A 17,025-nucleotide genomic window follows, 5' to 3' on the forward strand; every position below is an offset into this window, starting at 1 on the left:
AGGGCAAGAGTAAAGTTAGAAGCCTGTTGTGATAAACCAGGGGTTTTGATTAGGATAGAAACAGTTAAGAGAGGGTTAGATTCTGGATGAACTTTTTGCCTAACTTTTTAAAGAGTTAATTTATATAGAATATAATTTATTCATTTCTACATATTTTGACTAATTCGTGTAACCACTACCACAATCAAGATACAGAAATTTCATCACCCAAAAAGAATGTCCCTTTGAAGTCAAAGTGTCCCACTTCCCTTGTTTGAGAGAGCAATAGCATCACCCAAAAAGAATGTCCCTTTGCCGTCAAAGTGTCCCATCTCCACCCCAAGCATCCTCTAACCTGCCTTCTGTAACAATACGTTAGGTTTGTCTTTTCTCTAGTTTCATGTAAATTGGAACAATACCTTATTTTCTTTTTTGTGTCAGGCTTCTTTCACTCAGCTTGTTCTTGAAGTTTACTTGTGTTTATGCCTGTATCAGTAGTTCATTCTTTTTTATTGCTGAGTAGTATTCCATTGTTTGGATAAACCCCAGTTTATTCAATACTGTTACTTCCAGCTTTGGTTTATAATGCATAAATCTGCTATGCATACTTATGTAGAAGACTTTGTGTGGATATGTTTTTATTTCTCTTGAATAAATATCCAGGGATGTGATCGTCATGTTAAGTATGTCATGGATCATGGTAAGCATATATTTAATTTTATAAAAAGCTGCCAAAATGTTTTCCAAAGTGGTTGTATCATTTTATATTCTCATCAACAATGTATGAGAGTTTTGGTTGCTCTTGGCCAACATTTATTGCCAGTCTTCAATATTAGCCATTCAGATGAATGAATATAGTATGTGTGATTTGGAAAACTTTGCTCAACAAATTCTTTGACATTCCTCCCATCAGAAGGTGGAATCTTATTCCTGTCTCCTTGAATGTAGGCTGGATTTAGTGACTCCCTTTCCATCCCTTATTTTGTAATTTATTTATTGAAATATAGTTCATATTCATAAAACTCACCACTTTCAAGTTTGCAATTTAGTGCATTTTAGTATATTCACAGTAATTCCAGAAATTTCTATCACACTAAAAGAACCTCCACATCAGTTAGCAGTCATTCCCATTTCCCCTTCTTCCTTCTGCACATCCCTTCCCCTCAATTCCCTGGCAGCCACCTATGTACTTTCGCTTTGCCTAGATTTCATACATGCAATCATACAGTATTTCACCTTTTACTTTTGGCGTCTTTCATTAGCATAATATTTTCAAGATACATCCACCTTTTACATGTGTTAGTATTTCCTTTGTTCTTATGGGTATTATTTTGCTGTACAGATATACTACATTTTGTTTATCCATTCATCAGTTGGTGGATACTTGGGCTGCTTCTCCTTTTTGGCTATTATGAATAGTGCTACTGTGAAAATTAACACGCAAACTTTTGTGTGAACATATTTTCAATTCTTCATTTTTGGGGAAATGCCAAACTGTTTTCCAAAGTGGCCATACAATTTTAAAATCCCACCAGTGACATAAAGGTTCCACTTTCTCCACATCCTTACCAACACATTTTGTCATCTTTTATTATAGCCATCTTAGTGGGTGTAAAGTGGTATCTCACTGTGGTTTCAGTCTGCATTTCTTTGGTGACTGATATTGAGCATCTTTTTATGTGCTTACTCGCCATTTAAAAATCTTTGGAGAATTGTCTACTCAAATTCTTTGCCTGTTTCTAAATTGGGTTATTACTTAAGTGTAAGGGATCTTTATATATTTTGGATATCGGATCCTTATGAGACACATGATTTGCAAACATTTTCTCCCACTCTGTAGGTTGTCTTTTTGCTTACTTGGTAATGTCCTTTGATGCAAAAGCTTTTAATTCATTGAAGTTCAATTTTTTTTTCCTTTGTTCCTTACGTTTTGTTATGTCTAAGAAACTGTTGACTAATCCAATGTCACGGAGATTTATAGATGTGTTTTCTCCAAGATTTTTTGTTTTAGCTCTGGTAACATTTAGGTTGTTGATCCATTTTGAGTTAATTTTTGCATATGGTGTGAGGCAGTGGCCCAAATTCATTCTTTTGCATGAAGATACCTAATTGTCCTATCACCATTTGTTAAAAAGACGATTATTTCTCCATTGAATGGTCTTGGCATACATATCAAGGGTGTAAGGTTTTCCAAATGTGTAACATCATGACATCAGCAGAGATAATTTTACTTCTTTTCCCCCCCAATATGAGTATCTTTTTCTTCACTAATTACTCTGGCTAAAACCTCTGGTATAATGTTGAATAAAAGTTCTGAGAGCAAGTAAACATCCTTGTCTTGCTTCTGATCTTAAGAACAAAACTTTCAGTCTTTTCTGCATATATTCTGTATGATGCTAGCTGTGGATTTTTCAGACGTCTTTTATCAGATTGAGGAATTTTTTTATATTCCGTTTGTTGAAATTTCTTTTTATCATAAAGGATGTATTTTTTTTTTTAGCTTTACTGAGGTATAATCATTACATAAAAATTGTATATAGTCTAAGTGTATAACTTGATGCTTTGATGTAGGTACATGCTGTTAAATGATTATCACAATCAAAATAATTAGCATATTCATCACCCCATCTAGTTGCCATTTGTGTGTGTGTGTGTGGTAAATCTAAGATTTACTATATTAACAAATTTCAAGTATACAATATACATGTTGGCTTTAGTCACTATGCTGTACATTAGAACTTATTCATCTTACATAACTGATACTTTGTAAGCAACATCCCATTTCCCCCCCTTCCCCACTTTTCTACCTTCTGGCAACCATGTTCTATTCTTTGTTTCTATGGGTTCAACAATTTTAGATTTCACATGTGAGAGTGAGATCATGCTGTATTTATTTGTCTTTCTGTGTCGGGCTTATTTCACTTGACACAATGTCCTCCAGGTTCATCTTTGTTGTTGCAAAAGGCAGGACTTCCTCTTTATTTTGAGGCTGAATAATACTCTAGTGTGTGTGTATGTGTGTGTGTGTGAGAGAGAGAGAGAAAGAGAGAGAGAGATGTGTGAGAGACAGTTTCCATATCATAGCTATTGTGAGTAATGCTGCAATGAACATGGAATCCCAGATGCCTTTGTGATACTGATTTCATTTCCTTTGGACATAAATAGCCAAGGGATGAGTTGCTGAATCATATGGTAGCTCTATTTATAATTTTTAAAGGAACAGCCATACTATTTTCCATATGGCTATCCCAATTTACAATTTCCACCAACAGAATACAAAGATTCCCTTTTCTCCACATGTTCACCAACATTTGGTATCTCTTCTTTTTGTTAACAGCCATTCTAATCTCAGTGTAGTTTTGATTTGCACTTCCTGCCAATTAGGGATATTGAGCATCTTTTAATGTACCTTTGGGCTATTTATATGTTCGCATGTCTTCTTTTGAGACATGTCTATTCAGGTCTTTTGCCCATTAAGAAAATATTTTTGTTTTTATTTCCCATGAAATTATAGGAGCTCCTCACTGAACCCTTATTAAACCCTTATCACATACATGGTTTGCATATACTTTCTCCCATTCTACAGGATACTTTTTCAGTATGTTGTTTTCTTGGCTCTGTAGCATTTCAGATGCAATCCCACTTACCTATTTTTGCTTTCGTTGCCAACGTTTTTGGTGTTTTGTAGCCAAGACCAACGGCAAGAAGCATTTTACCTATGTTATCTTTCAACAGTTTTATAGTTTCAGGCCTTCCATTTAAGACTTTAATCCACTGAGTTCATTTTTGAATATGGTGTGAGATGTCCAGTCCCATTCTTCTGCAGGTGGATATTGTTTTTTTCAATACCACTTACTGAAGAGACCTTCCTTTCCCCTTCATACTTGGCACTCTTGTTGAAGATTAGTTGACCATAAATGTGTGGACTTATTTCTGGCATCTCCATTCTCTTCCAGTGGCTTCTATGTTTGTTTTTATGCCTATACCAATCTGTTCTGGTAACTATCGCTTAGCAATATATTATGAAATCAGTGGGTATGATACCTTCAACTTGTTCTTGCTTTTCCTGCATCTACTGAGATGATTTGGGTTATATCTTTCATTCTGTTTATGTGTTCTATCACATTTATTGATTTGTTAAGTTGAACCATCCTTATATCCTAGGGATAAATCCCCCTTAATCATGGTGAGACTTCTGATGTGCTATTGAATTCAGTTTGCTAGATTTTGTTATTTTTGCATCTGTATTCATTAGAGATATTGACCTGTAATTTTCTCCTCTTGTGGTGCTTTTGTCTGGCTTTGATACCACTGTGATGCTGGCTTCATAAAACAAGCTTGAAAGTGTTCTCTCTTCTATTTTTTGGAAGAGTTTAAGAAGAATTGGTATTAATTCTTTGAATGTTTGTTAGAATTCACCTGTAAAGCCATCTCTCTGCTCCTGGGGTTTTCTTCTATAGTAGGTTTTTGATTATTGGTTCAATCTCCGTATTTGTTATTGGTCATTCAGGCTATTTTTTTCTCAACCCAGGCTTGATAGGTTGCATATTTCTATGGATTTCTCTATTGTTTCTAGGATATCAAACTTATTGACATATAATTGTTTATACATCTCTTTTTACTTCTGAGACATCCACTGTGATGTCTCCTCCTTTCAATTCTGATTTTACTCGAGTCTTTTCTTACTCTAGTTAAGCATTCTTTTTTCATCTCTTCACTTTAAGATTATGTGTGTCCTAAAGTGAGTTTCTTGTAAACAACATATAGTTGGATCTAGTTTTTTTAAAAATATCCATTCAGTCACTCTGTCTTTTGGTTCTAAATTTAATCCATAATTATTGATACAGTAAGACTTACTTTTGCCATTTTGTGAACTGTTCGGTCTTGTCGTTCTTTTTTAGCCTTTTCTCTCTTGCTGTGGTGTTTTTTTTTTTTTTTTTTTGAATTGATACTTTTTGTGTGTGTGTAACTTGTATAGGTATCTTCTTCAGAGTTACCCTGGGATTTACATAAAATATATTTACAAGTCTATTTTAAGCTTACCACTTCACTTTCATATAAAAACTTTTACCCCTCCCCCCACTATATATTCTTATTGTCACCATTTGTATGTATTTATATTATATAGAAGGATGTTGTATTTTGCCAAATGCTCTTTTCTGCATCTATTGAAATGATGATGGGTTCTCGCACTTTATCCTATAGAGATCTTCAAATTTTGAAACAGCTTTCCATTCCTGGGATAAATTCCAATTGGTCATAGAATAGAATACTTTTGTGCTGCTGGATTAGTTTTTCAAGTATTTTGTTGATTTTTGCATCTCTATTCATAAGAGATTTGGTCTATAATTTTCCTATTAGTCTTTGATCCTGGTTTCAGGGGTTCACTGGGTTCATATAATGAGTTAAGACACATTCTCTCCTATTTTATTTTTTGGAAAGAGTTTTGAGGATTGATGCTAGTTGTTCTTTAAATATTTGGAAGGATTCACCAGTGAAGCTATCTAGTCCTGGGCTTTTTTTTATTTAATTACTAACTCCATCTCTTTTCTTAGATAGTTCAAGTATTCTATTTCTTTTGAATCTGTTTTGTGTTTCTAGGCTTATCTATTTCATTTAGTTATCTAATTGGTTGGCATATAATTGCCCATAGTATCTCCCCTATATTTTTTTATTTCTGTAAGGTCAGTAGTAATGTCCTCTCTTTCATTTCTGATTTTAGTAATTTGAGGCTTTTTTCTTGATCTGTGTAGACTTTTGTCAAGTTTGCTGACTTTTATCAAGGATCTTTTAGTTATGTTTATTTTCTCTATTGTATTTAATCTATTATCTTCATTATTTCTCTTTAAGCCTTTTTAAAAAGATTTTGTTTATTTATTTGACAGAGAGAGATCACAAGTAGAGAGAGAGATCACAAGTAGGCAGAGAGGCAGGCAGAGAGAGAGGGGAAAGCAGGCTCCTCGCTGAGCAGAGAGCCCAATGCAGGGCTCGATCTCAGGACACTGGGATCATGACCTGAGCTGAAGGCAGAGGCTTTAACCCACTGAGCCACCCAGGCGCCCCTTTTATATGGCTTTTAAATTTTTTCTATTTTTTAAATATTTTATTTATTTATTTGCGAGAGAGAGAGCATGAGATGGAGGAGGGTCAGAGGGAGAAGCAGACTCCCTGCGGAGCAGGGAGCCTGATGTGGGACTCGATCCCAAGACTCCCGGATCACGACCTAAGCCGAGGGCAGTCACTTAACCAACTAAGCAACCCAGGGACCCTGGCTTGTAATATTTTGACATCATCTTATTTTATCAGGGATATATGGTAAGTACAAAGTACAAAGGAGCTTGAAAATATCTAATATTGACATTTCTATTCTACAACTTAAAAATTGGATTTGTCGGGGCGCCCACATTGGGCTCTCTGCTCAGCGGGGATCCTGCTTTTCTCTCTCTCTCTGCCTACTTGTGATCTCTGTCTGTCCAATAAATAAAATCTTTTTAAAAAATTGGATTTCTCACATTGTTTACATTTACACTTTCAATTGTCTCTGTTAAAGACGTCCAATACTTGGGTAGGAGGAGGGGGCAGTTCTTTTCCCCCCATTTAGTAATCAAGGTTTGGGACCATTAGTGAGGACAGAATAAAGACACATCATCTAAGAGAAGCTCATAGGATTTGGGGATCTCTAACCTGAAACCAAAAGGAAAACAAAACAAAATCCTTATGCCTGCTTTGAGTTTAGTTTGCTTTTTCTAGTTTCTCAATTTTTAAGATTTTATGTACTTGACAGAGAGTGAGTACCCAATTGAGGTGGGGAGCAGAGGCATAAACAGACTCCCCACTGAGCAGGCAACCAAAAGCAGGACTGGATCTCAGGACTCCAAGATCATGACCTGAGCTAAAGGCAGATGCTTAACTGAGTCACCCAGGTGCCCCTCCTTTGAACATATTTAAAGTAGTTTATTTGAGATTTTTTCCTACAAAGTCCAATACCTGGGCGTTTTCTGGACACTTTCTATTGGATTAAAAAATATTTTTGAGGAGTCATACTTTGTTTCATAGCATGCCTCATTGTTTTTAGAAAACTGCATATATTGGTTATTATAATGTGGCAAGTCTGGAAATTAGTTTCATTCTCTCTCCTTAGGGTCTGCGGTTTAGTGACATTTCTGAACTAGTCCTGTACAACTACATCCCTTCCTATGCGAAGCCACTGCAGTTTCTGCTTGGTTGGCTTAGTGGTCAACTAATAATTGCATAATAATAAAGGCCTGGAACCCACAGAATATTGGCTTTTGCCAAGGGATTTTGAATGTGTGTTGAGGCATACCTACAGCACACCATCAGGCTTACAACTGTGTTAGCTTTCTTTCTGATTGTGCAGAGCCTCAAGGTCAGCCAGAGGTGATAGGGCCTTCTTGAATATGCACATAATGCTATACATGTGTGTGGCCTTCTAGATTTCCATGTAGAGAGTTTTTCTAAGCCCTTAACGACACTTCATTCCCCAGTCTTTTCTCCCAAGCTTTTTCATCAAGATAGTGTTTGCCCCAACTGTTATTCCTCCTTGCAGCAGTAACTAAAATGTCCTCCTGTAAATATATATATTTTTAAAAGATTTTATTTATTTATTTATTTGAAAGAGACAGTGAGAGAGCACGAGAGGAGAGAGGGTCAGAGGGAGAAGCAGACTCCCCATGGAGCAGGGAGCCCGAAGCCGGACTCGATCCCTATACTCTGGGATCGTGACCTGAGCCGAAGGCAGTCGCTTAACCAACTGAGCCACCCCAGGCACCCTCCCTGTAAATATTTCAACAAACACCATCAAAACTTGAGTTTTGAGTCAGGTAATATAGATAAAGCCACTAGACAGTTCAAATTATGACAATTCGTTGTGAACAGAGTCCAGTCTGCTCCCCAAGGTACCTAGAATGTGGGCTGTTATTTTCAGGCTGCAGCTAAACTGCAGTTAGAAAAGGCGATACTATTTCCACCCAGCTTTTTCTTGAGACACTTATTCTTGGAATGAGTGATAGTGAGGACAGTCACCATTCTGGGAGAATGCCCAGGGCTACATGATTATGTTCAAGAAAAAGCCCAGCTAAAGTCCAAGCTGACAGCTAGTAGTAACCACTAGTCATATGAATTAGTGAGTTTTTGGCACATTTGCCATTGAGCAGCCCTAGTTAACAGTAACTAGGAGAGGACTGAGTATTCCCCTACTTAGCCCTGCTCAAACTGCAGTTTCAAGGCTAAAAACAATGTTATGGTTTTATCATTTATTCAGTATAAAAACTGTATATATTTAAGGTGTACAACTTGGTGTTTTGACATACATACACATAGTGACATGATTATTAGAGTCAAGTGAATTAACATACCCATGTCTACATATAGTTACTTTTTTTGTGGTCAGAGCACCTGAAATCTACATTCTGAGCAAATTTCCAGTATTCACTACAGTATTAAGAGCTATAGTTATCTCCTTGTACATTAGCTTTCCAGACTTACTGATCCTATGGGACTGCAATTTCATACCCTTTGACCAACATCTCCCCATTTTCCCCTCTTGGTAAAGACCATTCTACTTTCTACTTCTATGTATCCAACCTTTTTTAGGATCCATATATAATAAGGTTATGCAGTAGTTTTCTTTCTGTGTCTGGCTTATTTCACTTGGCATAACGTCCTCCAGGTTCATCTATGTTGTTGCAGATGGCAGGATCTCCTTTTTAAGGTTAGATGATATTCCATTATATATACATATACATACAGTATTTTATAAACATATACAAATGTATATATTAATATATATCATACATATTAAGATCTGTTAAAAAACACAGAAAGCTGGTCTCAAATGACCCAGAAATAATGGATGAGAAGTGGCAAGAATAACATGCTGGTGGTTCTCTTCAGAGTCCACATCCTACTTCTGGCCAGGGGTGGGCCAGGGCAAAGCTGGCACAACCAGGCCCGAATGCTTGCTTGAAGACCCCCATTCACTCTCCTGCTATAGGATGGTGGAGGACCTGTGAACAGCAACACAGGTCAAAGTTACATTGTGGGTGGGAGACTCCAAAGCTGAGGAAGTTTTGCATGGTCACTGCAGAAAGACTGGCTAATACTCACCAGCATGTGACAGTTGTTGATCTTTTCTAAAGTTACCGTCCTCCAGATTCTTAAAAATGAAAAACACTGTTTGGTGTTACATTCCTTTGGAGCTAATAAAAAATGTCTGCTTAACTAGCTTGCAATCCTTGCAAACATGTAGTTTTCTCAAACCTTCCCCAAGTAAATGGAGAGTATTTTGGATTAAAAGTCCATATATTTGAGGCTAAAGAGTTGACTACAGCATTTAAAAACTTTTTTTCTGGATTGTTTTTCTAGTTCCCTACTATTAGAAGCCATGGATAGTTCAATGTGCTTTTTCATGTATTTTACAAATTTACCTTGCTTCCAATAGTTCATAGTTAATTATAAAGTTGAACCACACCCATGACCATTTCTGTAGGTCAAAAATGGCTGAATATCAGCTATTTCACATGGTTCCACCTAATTATACTGTGAATAAGAATTAGATAAATGGATCAGCACTTGGTAGAAACACCCAATTTACTTCTGTATTTCTACTTACCTTCTGATGCTTTCACCCTGGTCCACCCCAACTTAATATTTAATTTATCAAGATTTCCCTCATCTTTTCTTTATCCCATGAAACTTATTTCAATTTCTCCCAAAATACAACTTATAAATAATAGTTTCAGAAATGTCATGCTACTACTAATTTTTTTTCTTAATATCAGAGGAGAATAAAAATGTAATGTTAAGGCAAATGATCAGGAAGACTTCTGTATGTTATTTCATCTCTTCCTTGGGCACAGATTGTGATGTTGTGTTAGTGTGACTTCATATATTGACTAGAGTTTGCTTTCCTCTTCATCCTTCTTCCCATCCTCTTCTACTCTTATCAGTGACATGTTATGTCAGCCCTTTCAGAACCAGCCAATGAACTGGATTCATTAGCCAACAGCAATGCAGAATAGCTCTGCTAACTCACAGTAATTAAGTAATTAATTGTTACTGTCGGGCAAGAATTCAGTGAAAAAGTAAATCTGGAGAATGACCTTAGATGTGTGGTATATAAAACTCATTGACTTACTGAGGTATTCATCAACTATGATTATTATTTACATTAAACAATTAGCCAAAAAAAGAAAACAACCAATCTAACAACAAAAATTTTATTAGGGCCATGGTGATGACCTATTTGAGTTTAAATTCTCTTCCAGTGATAAGAGAAAATAAAAATTTCATGTAATATAAATATGTGTGAGCATTTCTACACCCTGCCCAGCTTAAGTCAAATACTAATGGACTGGTCGTAATTCATTTTGACAGATTCCACAATGGCTCACCACAGAAAGCACCTATCACCTACTTATTGAATAAATACATATTAATTATTGGCAGGGGCTCTGAGACTGGACAGTTGACATTTCATGTTACCAGTGTTATTCAGGATTATGTAATGGGGAGGATATCCATGTGAAAGTTCACTGTAAATAGCAACATAAGTGTTATCCTGAATACTATCAGTTCAGAATGAATATTAACCATGCCATGATTGGAATGACTGTGTTCTAAGAATCCATTTGCTTTCTCTCTGAAGGTTCAGGAGGATTTTTGCTAAATGGTTTTATCTTTTAAATACAAAAAGCAGGAATTCTTAAGTAAATGTTAAAGCAACTAGATTTTCCAATTCCTACCCAAGATTTGTTTTATGGTCAGGAACCCAAGGCATTTGGGAATTCTGGCACTGGGGAAGTTAATGCCATTCTGTTTTACAAAAAGTCTTTCACAGAGAGACTTAAGATATGAGATAAAATTTATGCTGGAGTTATAAAGATATGTGAAGGTCTGAGAATGAAGTAAGGAGGTAGTGGCCATAAACTGTTACGTTAATAGAATGGCTCTACTGTTTCCAAAAATAAGCAAATTGAGAAATTCTTGAACTGCAATGAAATGTGTTTCTAGCCAGGTTTTAAATGAAAGGTAAACACTGTTTCTCAGTGCATTAACAGTCTTTTTAACACCAAAAATAATAAAATCCACCAAAAATACTATAAACATGCCTCCAAATGATTTTTTCTATTCTGAAGGTTGTGCTTACTGCTTTTAAGAACCAGTTCTGTTGACCTATAAGCATTTCGTTTGCTGTTTATGGCAGTGAGAACATACACAGGACTGGGTGATATTACTACAAAGACCAGTACCATGGGGGAATCTTCTGTTACATAATATAGTCTTCAGTAGGATTTAAAAATCACAGCTTTCAGTTGGAGAAGCCAGGTGTTTGTTAGGCATGCCTTTTATATTTCATTTGCCACAAGGTGGGAGTAAGAAGTTCTACTTCATAATGACAATGGTGGCTGTCACTGAATGACACAAAGTGAGGTTTCTGAACTTTGGTGTTTTACTGTATACCTGACATAGGACCACTCATGTGCAAGAGGCAACTGTGTACCTCTTCCCAACTTTGCTTCAGTGATATCATTTTGGTAGCTTGCAACTGCATGGTGGGGGTTATTTACATCACAGAAATTGGCAAATGTCAAAAATCAGACCCCTGCTTACCAACCCCACTTCCACTCCTCCACCCCCAAAACCGCACACTCCTTGCCTGGAAAACCAGATAGTAGAACACTTACCAGCACACTACTGCACAGAACTAAATCTTGAACATATTCTTACACAAACTCTATTAATTTTACAGATACAAGAGAATATGGCTTTTAACAGGCTGTTTGAATGAGGTTGAAAATTTTCAATCTAAAATGCTATCGATATCTTCCTGGGTCTATACTAGCAAAAACAGACAGTTCAATCTTGGTCAGGCATCCTAGTTCTCAGAATTCCAGTTCCCAGGTCCAAGCCCTCATTGTAATGTACCTGGCATTCATCTAATACCCTAGAGTTCTCAGAGCCTCTAAGAACAGCCTGAATCTTCTGGAAGTCAAACGCCATTTGATGAAAAACACTGACAGTGTGATAAAAATATTCCATTGATGCCAAATGTTTGTTTGAAAATTTTATCCAGGAAACGGCTGTTCCCTTTTATGTATAACTGTATACATAAATCATAGATGCCAATGAGAATCGGACTCAATTCAAAACTATGTCAACTGACAACGCTAAAAATGAAGACTTCTTTGCTTTCCAAAAGCAGTTAGAACATTTCCAAAGAGCTTAATTAACTCAGTGCTGTCAATATGTTGATCTGTACAAGTCTTTTTTTTAATAAAGAAAAAAAAAACTTAAAAAAAAGATTTTGACAGAGAGAGCGCACGGCGTGCACACACAAGCAGGGGGAACAACAGGCAGAGGGAGAGGGAGAAGCAGGCTCCCTGCTGAGCAGAGATCCCAGATGTGGGACTTGATCCCAGAACCCTGGGATCATGACCTGGGCTGAAGGCAATTGCTTAACCAACTGAGCCACCCAGGCACACCCCACCCCATTTTTGTGGGTATGTATTTCCACGTTTCTCTCTCATGTTATTATTATTATTATTTTTAAGATTTTATTTGACGGACAGAGATCACAAGAAGGCAGAGAGGCAAACAGAGAGAGAGGGGGAAGCAGACTCCCTGCTCAGCATGGAGCCTGATGCGATGTGGGGCTTGATCCCAGGACCCTGGGACCATGACCTGAGCAGAAGGTAGAGGCTTTAACCCACTGAGCCAAAGAGGTGCCCCTCTCTCTTGTGTTATTAGGTGTTTGGGCTAATTACTCCCCGACTCAAAGACATTCTAATTCTTGTGTAATTATTCACATCTCTTATTGCAGGGCTACCTATGTATGTCACAGACAGACTAAAGTATCTTGATTGATAGTAATGACTTTTTAAAAGACTTCCATAGAATAAAATTCTCTCAGGAATGCACTTCAATTCACAATATTCTTTCTCATTCTTTGCCCAAATCCTTCACACTAAAGAGTATGCCCATTTCTTACTGTTTGAACTCAGGGGAGAAAGAATAGCTGGTCCACATCTTCCATATAATGGCCTTTAATAATCAGGTAGAGCTTACATTCAAGACAGAAGCTTAGGATCTGGTATTAGACTGGCTGAACAGGCTTGATTCTTAAAAAATATTAAAACTGCTATTATCCAGCCTATTGCTTTTATTTTTAAATGAGTTTATAAATTAAGATTTCTTCTCCCTATACTAATCTCAGCAGTTTTACAGGTTAGCAGGTCTACCTGACTGGACATCTGACAATCTCAACATTATGATGCTCTCTTGCAATCTTCATTCACTTCACTACCCTTCATGATAGTGACTCCACTATCATCTGTCTCCATAATTATTCAGGTCTATTCTTGAAACTTGAGAAAATGTTATCATGACCTGAGCCAAAGGCAGATGCTTAATCAACTGAACCAACCAGGTGCCCCAATTAACTGGAATTTTAAAAAAAAGAAACAAAAAAAAACCCAAAAAATTTTTAAAAGTTTAAACTGATGGAAGAAATATTCATAAATGCTAATTTTCATATAAAGTGTTAATTAGAAAGTAGAGTGAAGGGTACCTGGGTGGTGCAGTTAAACTACCAACTCTTGGTTTCAGCTCAGGTCATGATCTCAGGGTCATGGGTTCAGGCTTAACATCAGACTCTACATGTACCAAAGATGTACTAAAAGGAAAAAATACTTTTCATTTAGACAAATCATACTGTTCCTTCAGAAGTGTAAGATACTTCTAAAGTAATACAGAGTAAAAGAAGCCCAGTAGAGCCTGTCTTAGAGACAGGAAATACTGGATATGATTGCCTTTACTCTGGAACATGCCTGAAATCACAGTTTAAGGTATAAACTAAAACATCAGCACTCCAGAGACATTTCTCTTGAGTAAAGCTCATCTGAAGGTTGTGATAGAGAACAGAAACTAATTTTTGGAACTATGCCCACACTCTTCTGTTTGGAAAGTCAGACTGTCTAGTTACAAACAGTTTAGTTCTCTTTTACTTCTGTATTTTAATCACATAAAGAATGAATTTTTAAATTTAAAGCACATCCAATTTGCTTCTCAACTGAAGCTGAAATTTATAATATTTCTTGAAATTGTGACTGTGACAATGAAAACAAGACCAGTAAATGTTTACGGGCCCCCCCAGAAGACTGTCATAATAATATCCACAACACAATTTATAGAATATAAAATTAGGGTCATAGTCAGCCTTTGTTATGAGAAGAGGATGTGCTCATGTTTAAGCAAATTTGGTGCATCCCACTGGGTTATGTCATTCAGTGAGATGTGCTCCCTGAGTCAGGGGCCAGATGGCGGATGCAGAAGTCTTTTGCTAGAATACATCTCTATAGAGGATGATGTCGCATTGGACTTGGTGACCAGGCTGACACTGAATGCAACTCAGTCACGGTATTTAAATCACATTAAGACTCTCTTTTATTTATGGCTCTCCTTGTGATTTTGTTTGGCTTTATGTCTAACTGTTAGCCTCCATGTGGCAATATGACAGGCTTATCAGTTCTGCCTTTTCTTTGCCAAAATGAACTGTGCAACTCTTTCTGAAGTACAGAGGTTCTGGAAAAAAAAAGTTTTGTTATATAAACTTATTCTAATTAAGCATAAATTTAATTATAAAAGGATACTTATTCAATATGTTTTTTCATATTCTTGATCCTATTCAGTCTATTTTATTAGCTTTAGCACAGACACCTGCTGTTGTAATTACAGAATTTTAGAGGCAGAAGGACAAGAGATCATATTGGCCACTTCCTACCAATAGAGAAACTAAAGTCAATATGAATTCAGTCTTATGTTTGACTAAAGTAAGGAACAACCCAGACCTAAAAATCAAGTTACAATACTTGCTTTAGTATTCTTTCCACTACTTCCAACTTCCTCCCCCAATAGCCACTAAACTTCAAAATGCTTTTATCAACATCATCCCCGTCCTTGTCCACCTCATCCTCCTCATCATTTTCACCATCATCAACTGACCATAGTGAGAAATACTACCCACTTTCCTTTTTTTTTTTTTTTTTTTTTAAAAACCATGGATAAAGGTCTCCTATCTGTGAAATTTTCTTCTTTCTTATGATCAGGGGAAAAAAGTTGTATTTATTCAATTAAAAAAAGTCAACTAAAGTTGTATTTGTCATTTGGGTATTTCTGACAGTACCAGAGAAAGCAGTAATGTGAAAATTGGTGGCAAGGACAGAGCAAACAGAGGTACTACTGAATCAGAAGTCCTCTTCCCTCCTGTATGAATTTTAACACCATTTTGTTTTTTTCCTGGAACCCTCCCTAAATCCACATAAAGAAACAAAGACTTTCGTTCTTTTTCCCTGAGGTTTGGCTCTTTGCATACCCACTGGGTTGAGTCTGAAACTGCTCTAAACTGAAATCTGAGTCCTAATACTCTCTAGTGCTAGTTCTACTCTCTGATTTCTACTTGCAGAAAGACTCTGATTGCTCAGCCTTGTCAAACCTCTCATGTTCTCTACAGCTCTTGCTCAATACATAATCCCTCTGGAGTATGGCATACTATAAATATGATTTAGTCCTCATGGCACATTATTGGCATTAACCTGAAGGACTTGCTGTAAGGATTAGTGTTTACACTGAACACACATAAAAGAACTTTTCCAGCAGCAGGAAGTGGCAACATCCAACACAGGTACAACTGGATACATCACAGCAAAACCCTGGGTTTTTAGATTGTTAAACTTATATTCCTCATCTTCACAATCCTTGATAATATTGCTTTTCTTTAAACCATCTATATGAAAATAGTTTATTCACGAGAAGTAATTAGATCCAAGTCCTAAGGCAGATAGATGTCTAATAAAAGGGACCAACTCATCCAAAAGCATATAGGATTTCAAACTCTTAAGCTAAATCTCTATCAAATTAAATATATTTTTTAGAACTGAAGAGATAACTGGCTCAAATATCAGTCTTAAAGGGCCAATGGAATTTGTTCATCAAGTTTAGGCTGGTTTGGCAAAATTATTCAGCTTTATGTTTTCTGAGAAATAAAACCTCCACAATGAAAAGTAATCACTTGGGTAATGTTTAGAACTTCATTGTGCCATGGTTGTTTATAGGTCAACTCTTTTATATTCTCTTTTAGTGGTTTCATATTAGCAAACAGATTAGACCATTCACTGTGAGTAAAATTTTAACATTTTTGCAAGCTGAATATAATTAAAACATGTGGCTACGGGAAGGCAGAATTATATACTATTATATACACTTCAATGGGGTAGACAGGGTGGGTGTGAGGGACAACAACATAGCTAGGAAAAGCTTGATTGCTCTTTACAGTGAGAGATTTAAAATATATAAAGATTAACTTCCAAAAAGGAACCAAAAAAAACCACCCACTCTTCTTCAGGATGGTGGTTGACTCTACAACCTCTTTCAACCAGAAAACAAAAAAGCCAATCATAGAAATCCCTTCTCTTTGCCAGCAGTTGTTTAGGAAAGGGCACATGCCCCTGCCAATGAGAATAAGGTTAGTCAGCTAGAATGATGTTAGGCAGCTAGCTGATGTTTTCTTGTTCTTAAAACTTAAAAACTGATTTTGAGGATTTACTACCTGAAATTTTCTATATCAGTAGTTACTTTAAAAATATATTAAATGTTTAACTGAATTTCTCTCTTCCTAAAGATGATAAAAATAAAGAAGTGACAAATTAATAATGGATTAATTGAGTAAGAAGTTTTCTAGAAATATTAGATTAGGGTTTAAAGATAACTCTCCAATTGATGCGTTTAAAATCATGTTATTAGTTTTTTTCCCCTACTCTTTGATAAATAGTGCAAAGTCTCTGATTTTTTTTTTTTTTTTTTAAATGCCATCTATTGACACCACAGATTCCAAAGCAGCAACAGCAGAGGGCAATTCAGACAAAAAAACCCTGTTTATTATTAATCTGATTCAGCTCAGGGATTTTTTTTTTCTTAACTAGAGATCAGGATCAGAAAAGTCTTTCCTATAAAACTTCTTTACCCTGGACC

General features: G+C 36.3%; 1 protein-coding gene across 2 annotated transcripts in view; it reads right to left on the minus strand.

The window, feature by feature from the left end:
• Nucleotides 1-8,237: 8,237 nt before the first annotated feature.
• ZNF644 (zinc finger protein 644) overlaps nt 8,238-17,025 on the minus strand; it is a 123,685-nt gene continuing 114,897 nt past the window's right edge. The window contains exons 8-9 of one of the 2 annotated variants that reach the window (XR_009345479.1): nt 9,106-9,154; nt 8,238-9,005 (exon numbers count right to left, since the gene is read on the minus strand). The gene's annotated coding sequence lies outside the window, so the exon portion shown is untranslated. The remainder of the gene's footprint in view (nt 9,006-9,105; nt 9,155-17,025) is intronic. The other variant, XR_009345478.1, reaches the window with a different exon arrangement.

This window comes from Mustela lutreola, chromosome 10 (assembly GCF_030435805.1).
Source record: "Mustela lutreola isolate mMusLut2 chromosome 10, mMusLut2.pri, whole genome shotgun sequence".
Lineage (NCBI taxonomy): Eukaryota > Metazoa > Chordata > Mammalia > Carnivora > Mustelidae > Mustela > Mustela lutreola.